We start from the raw sequence: 15,253 nt of genomic DNA, 5'->3' as shown, positions 1-15,253 counted from the left end.
TCAAGGACCTTTAAAATTCTTAAAAACTGTTGAAACCTCCAGAGAGCTTTTGTTTATTGGAGCTATATCTATCAATATTTACTATATTCAAAATTAAAACAGAAATTTTTAACCATTTGAAATAACAATAATAAACCTATTACATGTTAACATAAAGTTCAGGTGCAATCTGAATCCATAGCAGTAAGCTTTGTGTACCCTGTTACATTAAAATCCATTGGTTTGCCTTATACTTTGAATGACTCTTTTATATATTTTGATTTTGTAGAATTAGTCTTTGGTCATTTGGAAAATATTAGTTCACTGAGTCATGCAAATATCCCACAGATTGACACAACATATTTTACAACATTAAAGAAAATTATACTTGTTAATGTCACCACTGAAGTCATCAGAAAAGTCTTTAAGCATTGGGAAACTGTCAAGCTTAATGTAGCAGATAAAAATTTTCCATAACTCTAATTTTCACTTTAACCTTGAAATTCTATTACTGGCAACAAATACCATTAGTTATTTTCCTTGAAGTGACAGGTTCACGTCATTCATTTTTTGAGAAAATGTCTCCAGGTACCCAGGTCTGAATCATGATGGTTTTTCTGTTAGTTGTTCTTTTAATAAAAATGGTAGTCCATGAAAAAAGTGGCTTGTGCAGCCTCTCAACTCAAACAACTGTACAAGTGCTTCTTCTAGAGTCAGTCATTGTACTTTGGTATTCTGAAATGCTTTATGTGTATTTCCCATTTCATCACACAAAATGTACCCGAGATTGAATATACGAAATTAATGCTTTTTACCACTTCGCCAAGGTTCTTAAGTGAAAGCAGCACTATTATTATTATTACTTTTTGCTGTGAATGCATGGAGGTGATGAATGCCACGACTCCTATTACAGTTACTGTCACTTCCTTGATTCATACTGAAGTGCCAGCAATTTTGTCTGATGTCATTGCAAATACCAATGAAGTGAAAAAGGCAGATAATGCCTTAGTTTTGCCTTAAAAATAAATTTGATCTCATGAATTTCCTGAAATACTTCTCCAGTAGTATTTGACTTGATGTTTCCTAGGTGGGTCCCATACTGGGATCTTTCTAAGGTAATTGACATTGGCAGGGACATTTGGGTTTGCATCAAGGAAGCCACTCTCTTGTGCTAGCCCCAATGCATGAAATATTGGAGGAATCTTAGATTATTATTTGTATATCATTAATATTAATCATGAATTGTTACCTGAGAAACACTTCCAAACAAAACTCAAGAGCTTGAAAAAAATTTTGTTAGTGATTCTGAGGTTCTCTCATTGGCCCTCTTCTAATGGTATACTTTCTTTCTGGGCCATCTCACCCACACCCCTGGCCTTCATTTTGTACAGTTGACTTCTAGTCAGGTACCTCCCTCCAGGCAGCTCCTCTGAGCTCTGAACTGGCATTTCCAACCATTTCCCTGGCACCTTCCCTTGGGTGTCTTCAGGTGCCTCAAATCCAACGTATCCTGAAGTGAACATCTTTCTTCTCAAATCTACTTCCTCTTCTCTAAATCCTCTCTAAGGTGCCGAAACCAGAAGTAAATCCTAGATTCTCTTTTCTCTCAACTTTGTTACTAACTCATCTTTAGATCTTGTTGATTCTATTTTCTGGCTTCTGAATGGCCCTGCTGACCTGCAGCCCCACTGTGAGTCCCTGGAGAAGTGACTGCCTCTGGTACCCTAACTGATCTCTCTGCTTTGGATTTGCCCTACTACAATTCATCCCTTTTTATAGATACTAATATTTCTTTTTCCTAAAGCCAAAAAGACTATTTGACTCCTCTGCTGAAGATCCTTCAATGGCACTTCAGGACCAAAGGAAAACTCCCCAGCATGGCACAGAGCAACCTTTAGTGTCTACTCTTCTCTCTTTGCAGCCTTATTTTCTTGTATGTCCTCTGTGTTCCCAGCCACAACATTCTTCTTACAGTTCCTTCAAAGTACCATGCTCTTTTCCACCTTGATGATTTTGCTCATGCAGTTCCCTCTGCGTAGAAATTCTTTCCCTTTCATTTGCTTAGCTGTATTACACTTATTTCAGTATTCAGCTTAAGTACTCCTGACCCTTCAATCCATACCCTCCAGTATATTCCCATAACTTCTTAAATTCAAAATTTTTTATTTCTTTTTTTTCCTCCCTTAATGGAGGCACTGGGGATTGAAACCCAGACCCTGTGCATGCCAAGCAAGTGCTCCACTACTGAGCTATATCCCCAACCCCTGTCCCACAACTTCTTGTACAAATCTTTAGTGTATTGCTTGCTACCGTATTTGGTTATCATTGATTTTCTTGCTTGTCTCCTCTAGGACACAATCTTTTAGTACAGAATTTGTCATGTAATTATCTCTTTCCCTAGTGCTTATCATGGTGTTGGGCACATAGAAAAATTTTTTAAAAAATTGAACTAGTTAAATTGGGTAAAATAATTAAAAAAAAGAATTAAAATTTTATGTCTACTTTTTTTAGAAGGTAGGTCTCTGTATTATTCTGTATTAGTATAATCTAAAAATTATGGTGGAATAATGCTACATTTTAATACAATATAATTTCACAGTTCTTTTCTAGATTTGATTGGGTTTTAATTGCTTTCATCTACCTACCTCTTTGCTGTGGAAGCAGCATCATGCAATGGATAATAAAGGGTCCTTGAATTGGATGAGGTCAGCTAGAAAACCTCTTATCTTTACATAAATGTTTCCCTTTCAACAAGGATGGGCCAAAGAACTCTTATGTAGTAGTTTCCAGCTGCTTGAGGTAGTGCAGGGTTTGGGTTGGACAAATCTTATCATTAAGCTTAATTCTAGAGAGAGGAGAATCCAGGATGTGAGGGTCCTTTTCCCTTGCATGTCTGGGAAGGCTTGTTAATAGCGCTCCCCTGGAAATCAAGGTGCTCAGGATTGCTTCAGGTTATTGAAGTGGCTTCAGGTTATTTTCATCCTAGCTGTTCTCAATTACGGCTGAATATTGAGGTGAAGAGGCAGAATTAGGAATTCCGCCAGGGATTGACTGGTGCTGTGGGAGACGTATTTGGGAAAGCTTCTTGGAGATTCATGAAATAAAGTAGCATGTATGTCCTGAAGAAGTGTTATTAGAAGAATCTCATAGTCTTATGTTTTCTCCTGTGAATTCTTGGAAACACACAGAAATTACTTCTGAATGTGAAGAGTCTTCAACACTTCACAGATCGACAGTTAGAATTTATTTTAGCTAGTTTGATTTAGTCACTGCAGACTCCTACTCAAAATGTAAAGGCCTCTCATGTGAAACAGAGGAGACTTTGGTTTCACAAACACTGTTTCTAACTTATCACTTGGAGGGCCCTGATGGGGTTGACTATGGAAATCCTGATATTTCAGAAAACTTCTTATCTCACTCTTTTCTCTGGCCTATTTTTCTTCTCTCTTCAACCTTAAAAAAAAAAAAAAAGTCCTCAGATTGGTCCCTCCTTCTTTATGCTTATGTCAAAAGATGAAACTATGTTTTGCCTATATCATCATTTAGTTGAATATACTATCTTAGGCAAAGCTGCATCTTTTTCACAGTAAACTCTGAATTTTATTCTAGGATTTTTGAAAACAAGGTTTCTCTCATTTTCAACAATGATCAAATTTACTTTTTAACCACTTGGTTTTCTATGCAATAATATATGTTCATTTTTTCTAGGTCTGGATGTGGTTATATGTATATTCTCTTACTCTTCTTTTTGGGAATCTTGAATGAATCTTCATTTTATCAAATATGTTTCTTACAGTATTTTAAAAAATTTTTTGAGAGGGTGGTAATCAGGTTTATTTATTTATTTATTTATCTATTTATTAATGGAGGAACTGGGGATTGAACCCAGGACCTTATGCATGCTAAGCATGCAATCTACCACTAAGCTATACCCTACTCCCACCCCTTCTTATGGTATTTTTGGTTTTGGTCTAATCACTAAATGTGGAATAATTTCTTATCTGCCAGTACCTCTGTTAAATCATGTTTCAGCATTATTTTTGTAATTTTACCAAAATTTTTCTTTAATACCTAAATATAAATGACTCCCCAACACATTTGGTTTTCTATGCTTATGTATCTCAATTTATATAGTTTCTATATATTGTGTGGCTTATGTAACCATTTGAAACATTGTGCTCATAGAATGTCAAACAATGCCATAAGAGGGAAATGCATAGAACTAGAGTCCCCGTGCATTTCATTGTGTTATTGACAGTAATCTCATTAACTGTGCAACTTTCCAAAGTGACCACAAACATTACTTCATATTGCTAAGCAGAGAAACTGTCCTTTGGAAACGAATACAGATAATTTTCAGAAAGGACACAGTCATTGTAAAGTATGTTTTAGCTAGAAGCTAAAGCAAATAAAAGCTGCAAATGAACCAATAAAAGAGAAAAAGAAAAGGATTTGCAAAATAAATCCTCTGATGCACTTAGGGAAGAGCTGTACGACATTTCCTTTTGCTGTAATAACAGTATTCTATTTGGTTGACCAGCTGGCCAGCCAGCCCCTAAAGCCTTCATATCCTGTTTTCCAATTATAGGACTACAAATTAATGCATCTCCAGTGTTGAGTGATGACATTTTGGGTCATTTAACTAGCTCAGTTGTACAGGTTACCTTCCTTTATCAGCACCATAAAAATGAGACTGACGGCAGCATTTATAGTCACTGCAAAGAGTAGCCTAATAAGCTGGTTGAGTCATGAACTCATTCTTTTCTGTTGCCCAGCATTTCCAGCGGAGCTGAAAGGTTGAAGGAAAATGAACCGTACATTTTGTAAACAGACAAAGAAACGTGGTGATAGGTTAACATTGACCATATTAAAGATAGTATGAAAAAGCATTTGTTCACCATATTTTAAAATTAAGGAAACCACTGCATAATAATGAGGCTCAAATTTACAAAATCAGGTAGAATCATGATATGCATCAACGGGCAAATATACTGAAAATCAGCTGGAGTCATAAACATCCGTAGAATTTTTTCATCTTAGAAAAATGCCTCATTGGCAGTTTAAACCATCTTTCTATAGTATTTTAATATTTTAAGAAAGATGATGTTAGGTTATTAAATTTTTTGTGTTCCTACTATTGTCAAGTTTGATAAATGAATAATCTGAATATGCTTGTGCTCTGCCATTGACATGACTGGAATGGTAAAGGCTTCTTTGTTTTCAGGGCTTAAATTGTTGGGTTGGACAGTATGGGAAAAATAACTGCATTCATAATAAATTCTTCTTGATGGGATGATACTTTCAAAGGAACTCAGACTCAAGGTCCCTTTTTCTGAGATTTGAATGGTCAAATTGGAAATCCGAAAATCAAATCTACCTCTTTCTAGAAGAAAGCACATCATCAAATACTACCCCCTGCCTCCCAGGGAATAAGGTCTTATCATGGCTGGTAACAGCCACATTCACAAATGACATTAAATTTGGATTTTTGATGTGTCACCTCCAAATGTGTTCATATGTAGAGTCTCAGTGACAGATGTATTCTACAATTTTAAATGTGTATCTTATCACTGGATTACATCCCCATAAATTACTGTTTTAGAATAAATCTTGCAATTATCTTGTGACTATCACATTGTTTTTTGGGGGGGGGTGAGGTGGGAAGGGTTAAAACTATTACTTTGCCAAATGTTAACATTTATGTAATTTTTATAACCCTGTTCATGTATTTCTTCCTTTTTAATGAGAAAAGAGGGTCCCCACTCCCACCAAAGAAAGAAAGAAAAAAATGAAAAAGAAAAGAAAAAGAAGGTGGCTCGCTCTTGACCTTTGAGAGACTTCAAGAATAAACACATAGAAAAGATTGATGACTTAAACGGTTTTTCCCTAGAAATAATTGTATGTTTTTGTACAAGAGTGAAGTAAGATTCAAGGAAAGGAAATTAGGGAGGAGAAGTTGGAACTAAAAAAATATAGAAAATAAGAGAGAAAAAGAGGGCTAAAGATATCAAAATATAAACATTAGCTAGCCATGATATCAGAAGCATCGTCCACCTTTTGATTATCCAAGCATTGACTAGAACACACCTACACATTTCACTCTCCCCTGTTTAAGCTGGGAATGTCCTCTTTCAGCAAAGCACAAATGTAATTAATGTGTGGACCCTAAATAGTGTTACTATTCTCAAGTTTTTCTCAAGTTTAACACCAGAGAAGCTGTTTTCTTTCTTGTAAACTGCTTCATCAAGCATCCAAATTGTAAATCGATAAGTGGTGATATTTTTCTCACAAGTACCTTCTCCTATTATGCCGTCAGTGTTTCTTGTTCTTTTTCTGATGCTGCTTCTTAGTTTCTTTTATATCTGCCCTGTCTATGATGTTTTGCTACTCAGAGCCCTGTGTATAGCCTGACACGTCCTAGCAGTCCCAGGCTAGTCTCTTATTTTCCCCTGATGAACCCAGCTATGGTATCTCCCCAGATATGTAGAACTGACATAGACGAAGTTCTCAAAGCTGCTTTCTTGACAAAGAGCATCAGCATCACCAGGGGACTTGTTAGAAATGCAAAATTTGGGGCCCTACCCTAAAGAATGAGAAACTCTGGGCATGGGGCCCAGAAATCTGTCTTTTAAGAGACCAAAGCCCTCCAGGTGATTCCAATGCAGGATAAAATGTGAGAATTTATGTTTTAATAGGAGGTAATAGCTTCATCCAAAGAAACGTATTTTTCTCATAGAAGAATTCCACAATTCAGGTTATCAAGGACAAAGGGAAGTTATTCTACCATCTTCAGATTATAGCATTAAATCCACCTGTGCATAAAATGGAGGTGTCCTTTGGATGCAAATGCTAAAATAAATCATTTAACACTGCAACAATTCAGATGGTAGGCAGGTAAGAGTGGATATAGTTGCTTAAAAGGAAAAGGCTTGGTTTTAGTTTGTTGAGGTAGGGAAAAGATTGAAAGGAAATTTGCTACTTTTTTTTTTCTTTTGCAAACATGGGCAAGCTTTGTTCCTTTTTGCTCTTTTTGCTTTTGACCTTGAATGATTACAAGAATGGCTACAAAGTCTCTAAAAATTAAAGCTCATTTTACTCAAAGAATGTTTATGCAGTGGCTTTAATGTTGAACTTGAACTAGATCCCAGACTGCATACTGTTATTAACTTTCTTGGTAGTTTTATGTAAATGAATTAATTTGGTCCCTCAATTTCTCTTTCAACTGTAGATATTTTCAAACTATGGTTATAGGATGAGAATAGAGATGCTAATTAAAATTATCAGAAAATGTTTTTTATAATACTTTGCTCTTTCGAAGACATGATCATCAATGTTAGTGGGCATATTATATTGACGCAACTAAAGCATGTTTTCTCTTTCATATTTTCACACAGATACCACTTGTTAACTGAAGTTAGATTACACAGACAACCCTGAGGGATTTATCTGAATTATATACTAGTCAAACTATCACTGTAGTCAAGAATTTAGGCACTATCTTCAGCCCTGGTTGTGTATTGCAATGATGTGTAAATGAAAAGTACATAAATGCACTGTCTTGTTAATAAGAACAAAATGCAAAAGCAACTCCAAAGGCCTATTGTTTTGTGGGAACCAGTTCCCTCTCCCCTTCTTTTTTTGTGGCAACCTATAGCTGACACACTGTAGTAGGCTTATGAATTGAATACTCGAATACCTTAGTAAAATAAAAGCAAATTAAACAGAAAGGACTTAGCTCATCTTTAGTTAAGAATGTGAGTGACATTAGCTCTGGAAACATATGTTGGGCCGACAGAAAACAGTGATCACCTAAGTGATCAAGTGTGTGTAGGTCCCTGAGGTTTTCGCATAGACCCTGCAGGATCCAATTGTATAGTTATGTGTTTGCAATTTTTTTTTAACTGGCTTCTGAAATGGTACGGAGAATTAAAGTGCAGTTTGAGGAGCAGGAAAGAATGAGAGGAACACCAAGTTTCCCAGATGCTGGCAAGGTGGTGTCTACAACTGGGACTGCCTTTAATATCTCATAGGGAGATCTAAGCCCGCGGCTTCATGTCAGGGGCTAAAGCTACTGACATGTGGGTGACAGAGCAGTCAAACCGGTCCAGTTTACGTCTGCTCTTATCTTGTGGCATATATATATATTTTAATCTAGCATTTTTCTTCTAATTCTCTCAAAGCACCATACAAATGATTATTGATCTTCCCAACATCTGACAAAGAGGATAGCAAAACGATGCATTCTATAAATTGCTGGTGGGTGGATGCATCTGCTGGAAAGGAATTTACTCATCTCTTGGACTTCATGTCCTCAGGTCTAACTACCCTATGGTGCTACCTATGTGAACACAGAGGCAGTGGGTGACAGGAGAAAGAGTGACTCTTCAGTCAGAGAGATCTGGGTCTGCTTCCCAGATCCACTGCTTAATTAACCTTGTGACATTGGACATGTTACTTTAACTTTCTGAACTTCAGTTTCTTCATTACTAAAACAAGAATAGTAATGCTAGCTTACTATAAATATTAAAAATGCTGTATGTGAAATGCCTGGTGGCCAGCAAGGTCTCAACACTTAGTAAAAGCTATAATAGTCCTTTTATCTTTAATTTTCTCTATTATGTCACATGAAGAGAAAATGCCCACAAATTCTGACCCAAGGCATCTGCCATTTGCTGTTTTCAATAGAATTTCTCAGTTGTGCTAGATCATTGTCCTGAGTCAACTTTTAAACTCCCATAACAAGGCATCATAATGAAAAAAATTCTTATTTTACGTAGAATGTATTTGTTAATCTGTGGTCAAGTTTTAGCCAGATCTTCTGCAAGATTTCCTTTGAAAATCCTCAAAGAAAGAATTCATCTGGTATTTACACTTGACTGCTTACATTTTATGTATTTTAGGAGTAAGCAACATCTGGAATTAACGTACAAATTATTTATTTTTTTAAAGCTGCCAGATGACTCCTGCTGGCACTCTCCTGAGGTGACTTGGTCCAAGCTTGCAGGGTGATATCCGAGGGACCAGCCACTGCCCTCTCACAGCCTCCTCTGGTGCAGCAGACCCAGTTGAACTCTGCTGGGCTCCCTGGGTTGGGCCACTGTCTGGCCTTCGCTTGCTCTCTTGGGCAGTCTGCTCAGGCCAGGGCTGGGTCCACTCCAGCTGCTTCCCATTCATTTCCTGGCTTCGTAGCTTGCAGAGGGCTTGGGAATACTTCCCAAGCTAGGCAGGGATCAGCAATCTTCACAGCTGGCAGCTTTCCTGCCAAACGGGAATCTTCCTTCTGCAGCCTCTCCCACCTGTGTGTAGCTGAGGGCTTCTGGGTGCCTGCAAGGCAGGCAGATCTCAGAGCACCTGACACACCCTGAGCAATTCCCGCCCTCGGCTGGGCTGTGGGGGAGGCCACCCAATGCACACTTCATGCCAGACACTGGAAATCCCCCTGCCCTGCCTTCCACCCCCGACCAGAGGGGAAGCACCATCTAAGCAGATTTCCATACGTTCCTGTTCTGCCTTGTTGCCATTTCCCCAAATGGGAGCCCCGAGGAAGGTCGGCGGGGCTTGGAATCTGATAACCAGGGTTAAATCATGGAAAACACCAGAGGTCCGGGCAGGAAATAGGGGCCAAGAGTAATTTCAGATAGCTGACATAAAACAGGATCGGCTAAACAGTCATCCCTGTGGATAAACGGAGCCGGCCACTGCCTGATGCGATCTCTGGGCCTCTGGGGGTGAACTCTGAAGGCTTCACACGATGCCTTAAGTTCTAGTTCCTAGCCCGACTTCCTCTTTCCAGTAAAAGCAGGGTGTGGTGCAGCATTTTCCAGAGTGTTCTGTGGAACAATAATCCCCTGAGATGCTCCTTGAGGGAAGGTTTCCATGGTTGAACAACATTGTGCAACGCTGCGCGCGGTCACTCGCTCAAGGTTTACAGAGCGCATTCCTCCGCTAGAGACTCTTGGAAGTCCTGCTTTACCCGAAGGTTCCGAAAGTTACTGGACCACAGAATGCTCTTCTCAAGTAACACCTAATAACCACCAGTGAAGTTCGTGTTCGATGAACACGCTGTTCCTTAAACCCGCCAAGCACACACCCACCTCAGGGCCTTTGTCCTCACTGTTCCCTCTGCCTGGAATGCTGTTTCTATGGATATTCACATAACTAACTCTCTCACTTTATTTAGGTCTCTGCTCAAGAGATGTCTTCTGTGACTATCCATCTAATAAAGTCTCCTTTTTCACCCCTATCCAGTCACTTTCTATTTATCCTTTTACCCTGCTTTATTTTTTTTTATAGCACTTATGCCACTCTTGGTATTGCAAGTCACTTAGTTGTCATTATGTAAGAATTAACTTAGTTTTGGTAAGTCTACTGTAATTTAAATGGAAGCTCCAAGAAGGCAGAGACGTCGCTTTGCTCTGATGCAGCTTCAGCTCAGGAATGGAGCTTAGTGCAAAGCTGACATCACGACAAATAGTTGTTGAATGAATCCATGATCTATCTCAAGCAAAAGACCAGGCATTAAACCTTAATTCTGCTTCTTTTTCTCTTGATGTGACCTTGAGCAAATCCCTTCATTGCTTGGACCCTTGACTTCTTTATATAAAAGGAGGAGAAAAAATAACACCCATCCTGCTTATCTTACATGAACAGGAGACGGATCAAATGAGGGCTTGGCTATGATGGTGCTTTGTAAATTGTCAGGGGCTGTCTTAGTCCACTCAGGCTGATGTAACAAAAATACCACCAACTGAGTGGCTTATATAAAGAACCTAATTTCTCACGGTTCTGGAGGCTGAGAATTCCAAGACAGGGTGCCTCATATCTTTCTGGTGAGAGCTTGCTTCCTGGTTCATAAATGGCCATTTTCTTGCTGTGTCTTCACATAGCAGACGTGTGAGGGAGCTTTCTTGGGGTCTCTTTCTTGACAGTACTAATCCCATTCCTGAGGTCCCCACCCTCCTGACCTAATCACCTTCCAAATACAATTGCATTGGGGATTAGGTTTCAACATACGAATTTGGGGGGATGGATACAAACACTCAGATCATCCAGGTTAAGTACATATAGACTATTGCTATCAAAGATAAAATGCAGAAAAGAAAAGGAGGTAACCCCCATGGTGGAGATGAGATTCTCTGGGAGTGTGAGGATAGGTCATTTTGACAGAAGGGAACGACAGAGCAGGAACAACCCAGAAGACATAGTATGATCTAGAGAGGAAAGATGCTTGATATTGTCCTCAATTGCAGGGAGCTGGGAGTACTTTGGGAGTGGGGTTGGGGGAGAAAGATACACAAACAGAGGCAGGGGAATGCTGCTGTGTCTCTGATACTTTGCTTTCAAACACAATTTATGTAATCCATGTGAAAGCCCTGATGGGGTAAGTGTTGTCTAGGTTTTATTTATAAGGCAACTGAGGCAGAGGGGGTTTTCAGGACTACTCAGGGCCATATAGGAAGTGTGAGTCCAGACCTATATGCTAATAGGAAGCTGTGTGACAGTGCAGTCTTGGCTCCCACAGAGCCTAATGGGGTCTGCTCCTCGTCCTTTTTGGAGGTGGCCCTGTAAGAGGAAAGGCAGGGTCCACCAGAGAACATCTGTTAGCCTCTTCCTCAGCTTTTCTAGAAACAGCATCAGAACCACAAATCTACAAACACTGCAGAGACCTAGGACCGCCCACTGGGGTTGCTCTCTGGTGGAGGGAGCAGGGGAAGGAAAGAGGAAGGTAGGAAGTTGTTAAAATGTAGCACTGGTTTCAGCTTTGTTTTTAGCGGAAATGTGCGTACGTTCAGAAAGCTCAGAAAGCGGAAATCGTTGAGGCTGGGGTGCATGGAGATTGCAGCTCACATTTTACTTATATTACTTTCTGTTGCTAGGGCTAATTTCTTCTCTTTCTTTTTTTTAATCCTGTGGGGTTATTATTGTTTGCGTTAACTCGTTATCTGTGTGTCTCCATCTGAGTCAACCTAAAAACCATAAATGACTTCAGTAACAAATCTGGAAATTAAATCCATTGAATGAGATCTAATATTCTTCTCTGTGTTACCAAGGTTTACCTAATCAGGATTTAAATCAACTTTGAAAAACCATAATTTATTTGGGTATTACATTCAGTAAAGGCTTCCGATAAATCCAGCTTTAGACCTGATGTGTGAAACTTGTCCCCACTAAACATGCTGGAAACTTTGCCCATAAAATAGGGGACCATGGTTGGAAGTCAACTCTTGACAATTTTACCATAGGGGATAAAATGAGCATGATCAATGACATTTCTACTTCACGGAGCTCACTTTCCCTATAAAAATTGTCTAAGAGAGAGAGTCTGGAGGGCAGCTTTGATTACATGTGTCAAATGGCAAGTCTAAGCAATGATCAGGGTAATTCAGACCCTCAAACCTTAAATCACTTAAATAAACAAGTAACTGATATTTAAAGGTGAGAATGGGCATAGGGAAATTTTTTCCCTTCACTTTTTGTTTTTTGTTTTTCTTTTCTTTGAATAATGCTTTTAGTTTTCTCAGTTCAAGTGAATGGACATTCTGCACATATGTGTATGTGTGTATGTGAGAGAAAGAGAGAGAGAGGAAGCATTCCAAGCTTTTCAAAATTTTTCTCCTAGCTCTCTAAATTCATGGGCTCCCCAACCCTGGGCAGGTCCCCGCCATTCCTGTTTCTGCATCGTGGTAATGGGTGCTGTAGAGTAGGACTAGGGATGGAAACACTGGCAGCAAACTCACAATCTGAATCAAGGCTTCAGCACTTCCTCCTGGCCTTGGTGCAGCATTTAGCCTCTTGGTCTCAGTCTTCTCATCTGCAAACAGAGATAATAACAGCCCTTATATCTCTGGGTTGTGTTGAAATAAATTACTAGGCCCAAGATGAAGCTGCTCCTGCATGGGGTGCCATGTCAGCAAACAGAAACTGAGCTTACATTTGTGTTCCCATGAATGTTCCACTGGACCAGAAATGCTTGCTATCTAGTCAGCCAACCCCCAAATGCCAAGCCAACTCTGGGCCTTCTCACTCCAAACAAGGGTGACTCTGTGGCCCCAGCCAATCAGATATTTTCTATTTGCTTTTCCTTGTTCTGTATTCTTTTTCCTGTAAAAGCTTCCTGCCTTCTGCCCCACTTTGCAGTTCTTGGAATGGAGACTGTCCATTTTATCAAGTGTTAAATGACGTTTGTTTGCGTCACCTAAATTATCTTCTTTAATCATCTTTTAAATAGTTGTCATGATGATTACATGAGATAATGCAGGTGGGGCACCTGGCACATGGTAAACACTCAGTAAATATTCAAGATTATTCTTATTACTAACACCCTCTCCATTTGCTGTAAGGATATCCCTTTCTTAAGGGAAGGAACTATTTTACTCATTTTGTCACCGTCACCATACCTATATGTGGTAGGTATTTAACAATTGTCTATTTAATGGAATGGAATCCACATTTTAACAAGACAGTGTGTTGCAATTGGCCCTCCAGCTTCTTGAAAATGTGCTGGTTAGAATCTTGCAAAACCTTGCAGGTATTGTCAGGTGTCAGGAGAAGTATTTGAATGCTCCACTGTCCTAAACATCACTTCATAGTATATTTCCCAAAAGCTTTTCCTACACATCTAAGTGTCATTTTATTTTTTGAACATGCATTTAGGTAGATTGGATCCTGTTGTTCTGTGGTCTTCCCTGGGAGCCTGATTTTTATGGAACTGGTAGCAGCCCTGGATGCATGAAGAGATTCACAGTTGTGGAAGTCACACAATTGAACTTCTAAACAGTTTTGTTGAGAAAACAGTCGTTTCTGTTTCTTCTGGGCTACATTCTTGTCACCTGCTTTTCCATGAGATGGACAAACAGCGGCATAGGGAAAACTGATTAGGAGAGTCACTGGTCTTATTACTAGTACCTTTGAAAGGCTTGGAAAATTGGGCATTTGCAAAGGAGGGCTACTATAGAAATGGTACAATCTGTCACTGTCAATCTTGGACAAATAACCCTGTGCTGACAGCAGAAATCATTTAGGTTGTGCAGATCAAGCCTCATGAATAGCATTTCACTGCAGAGAGATAGCAAGAATTGACTGTCTTATTAAGAAGCAATGTGATGGTAAAATGTGATTAAAGTGAGTCAAAGGAAATTACTAAGCTGGGGCCAAGAAAGAAGAGAGGGAGGTTTGACTATGGATATAGAGGCCTAGATAAGTTAATTTTATGGGTGTTTGTTTATATTAAGTATACATAAATATTTGAAGAATAATCACACCCCCAGACTAAGTAAAAATTATACTTCTTTCAGTCACATGAAGCAGTTTACATGCTCATTATCAACTGAGGCAAGAAACATGTAATGATGTGAAAACTAAGATCTGCATGAAATGCTTCCATAAAAATGAGTTTTTCCATTACTTACATTTACTTGTCAATTTGAAAGGAATCAGATTTCATTGTATCATATAAATAAAGTATCCTGAAGACACTAGCTCCTACTGTTTCCGAAAGCTATCCTATATTTACAAATTTTCTGTGGCTTTCAGATAAATATATTTCTTTTAGAAAAGTGATTCTCACAACCTAACCTAAGTGGACTGAATAGAAGCTGTTTCTAATGAAACTAAGGAATTCGTGATGTCATCTTTTGTGTGGCAATCCGTCAATTAAGAGGGGAGGATCAGAAAATGTAAAACCCTATGATTACACTTAAAAGAAATGTATCAAAATCTTATTATGCATGGTCACAGTTGCAGCAAAATACAATTCTATAGCAAGTGAAAAAGTCTGCTCTTTCGTGTAACTTCACTTTGGAACTCAGTGGTGACAAATCTCACAAATCGACAGCCTCCCCTTTGAGCAAATGTAGAAAACCACTTGTTAGTTCCTCCCTTCTAAGCACCTCTCCCTGTGGCTCCACTTTGTTTTTAAACTATTTTTGGTAAAAATCAAGCTTACCAAACTCTAAAATACGAGGAATCTCCTGCTATCCATTCCAACACTGCCAGCGGCCCCAATATGAAAATTGGACCATCACTTGTAACAAGGCAGAGGAATGTTATTTTATTAATAGTTGGCACCAGAATTCCTCCCAGAAAGGGAAATGTATTTACTTTGAAAAATACCTTGATAAGAGCTGGGGGAGTAGAAGAGAGCCCCGGAGGGGCTAGGGTGTGAGCAGATTGTTTCTGAGACAAAGGGAACAATTTGGCAGAAACTTCCCAGCACAGCCGTCAGGAGAGACAGGAGGAGGGGTTGCAGCCACTGAGAGGGCGGAAGGCAGCTTGC

The 15,253-nt window shown here is 39.1% G+C and overlaps 1 long non-coding RNA gene across 11 annotated transcripts in view; it reads right to left on the bottom strand.

The window, feature by feature from the left end:
- The window catches only part of LOC123612972 (uncharacterized), a 193,944-nt gene that overhangs the window by 17,135 nt on the left and 161,556 nt on the right, over positions 1-15,253 (bottom strand). For all 11 annotated transcript variants that reach the window (XR_012510665.1, XR_012510669.1, XR_012510668.1 and 8 more), the window contains one exon: positions 12,717-12,790. This is a non-coding gene — a long non-coding RNA (uncharacterized LOC123612972). The remainder of the gene's footprint in view (positions 1-12,716; positions 12,791-15,253) is intronic.

The sequence above is a fragment of the Camelus bactrianus genome, chromosome 12, assembly GCF_048773025.1.
Source record: "Camelus bactrianus isolate YW-2024 breed Bactrian camel chromosome 12, ASM4877302v1, whole genome shotgun sequence".
In the NCBI taxonomy this organism is placed as follows: domain Eukaryota; kingdom Metazoa; phylum Chordata; class Mammalia; order Artiodactyla; family Camelidae; genus Camelus; species Camelus bactrianus.
This window is presented reverse-complemented; position numbering and strand designations above follow the sequence as displayed.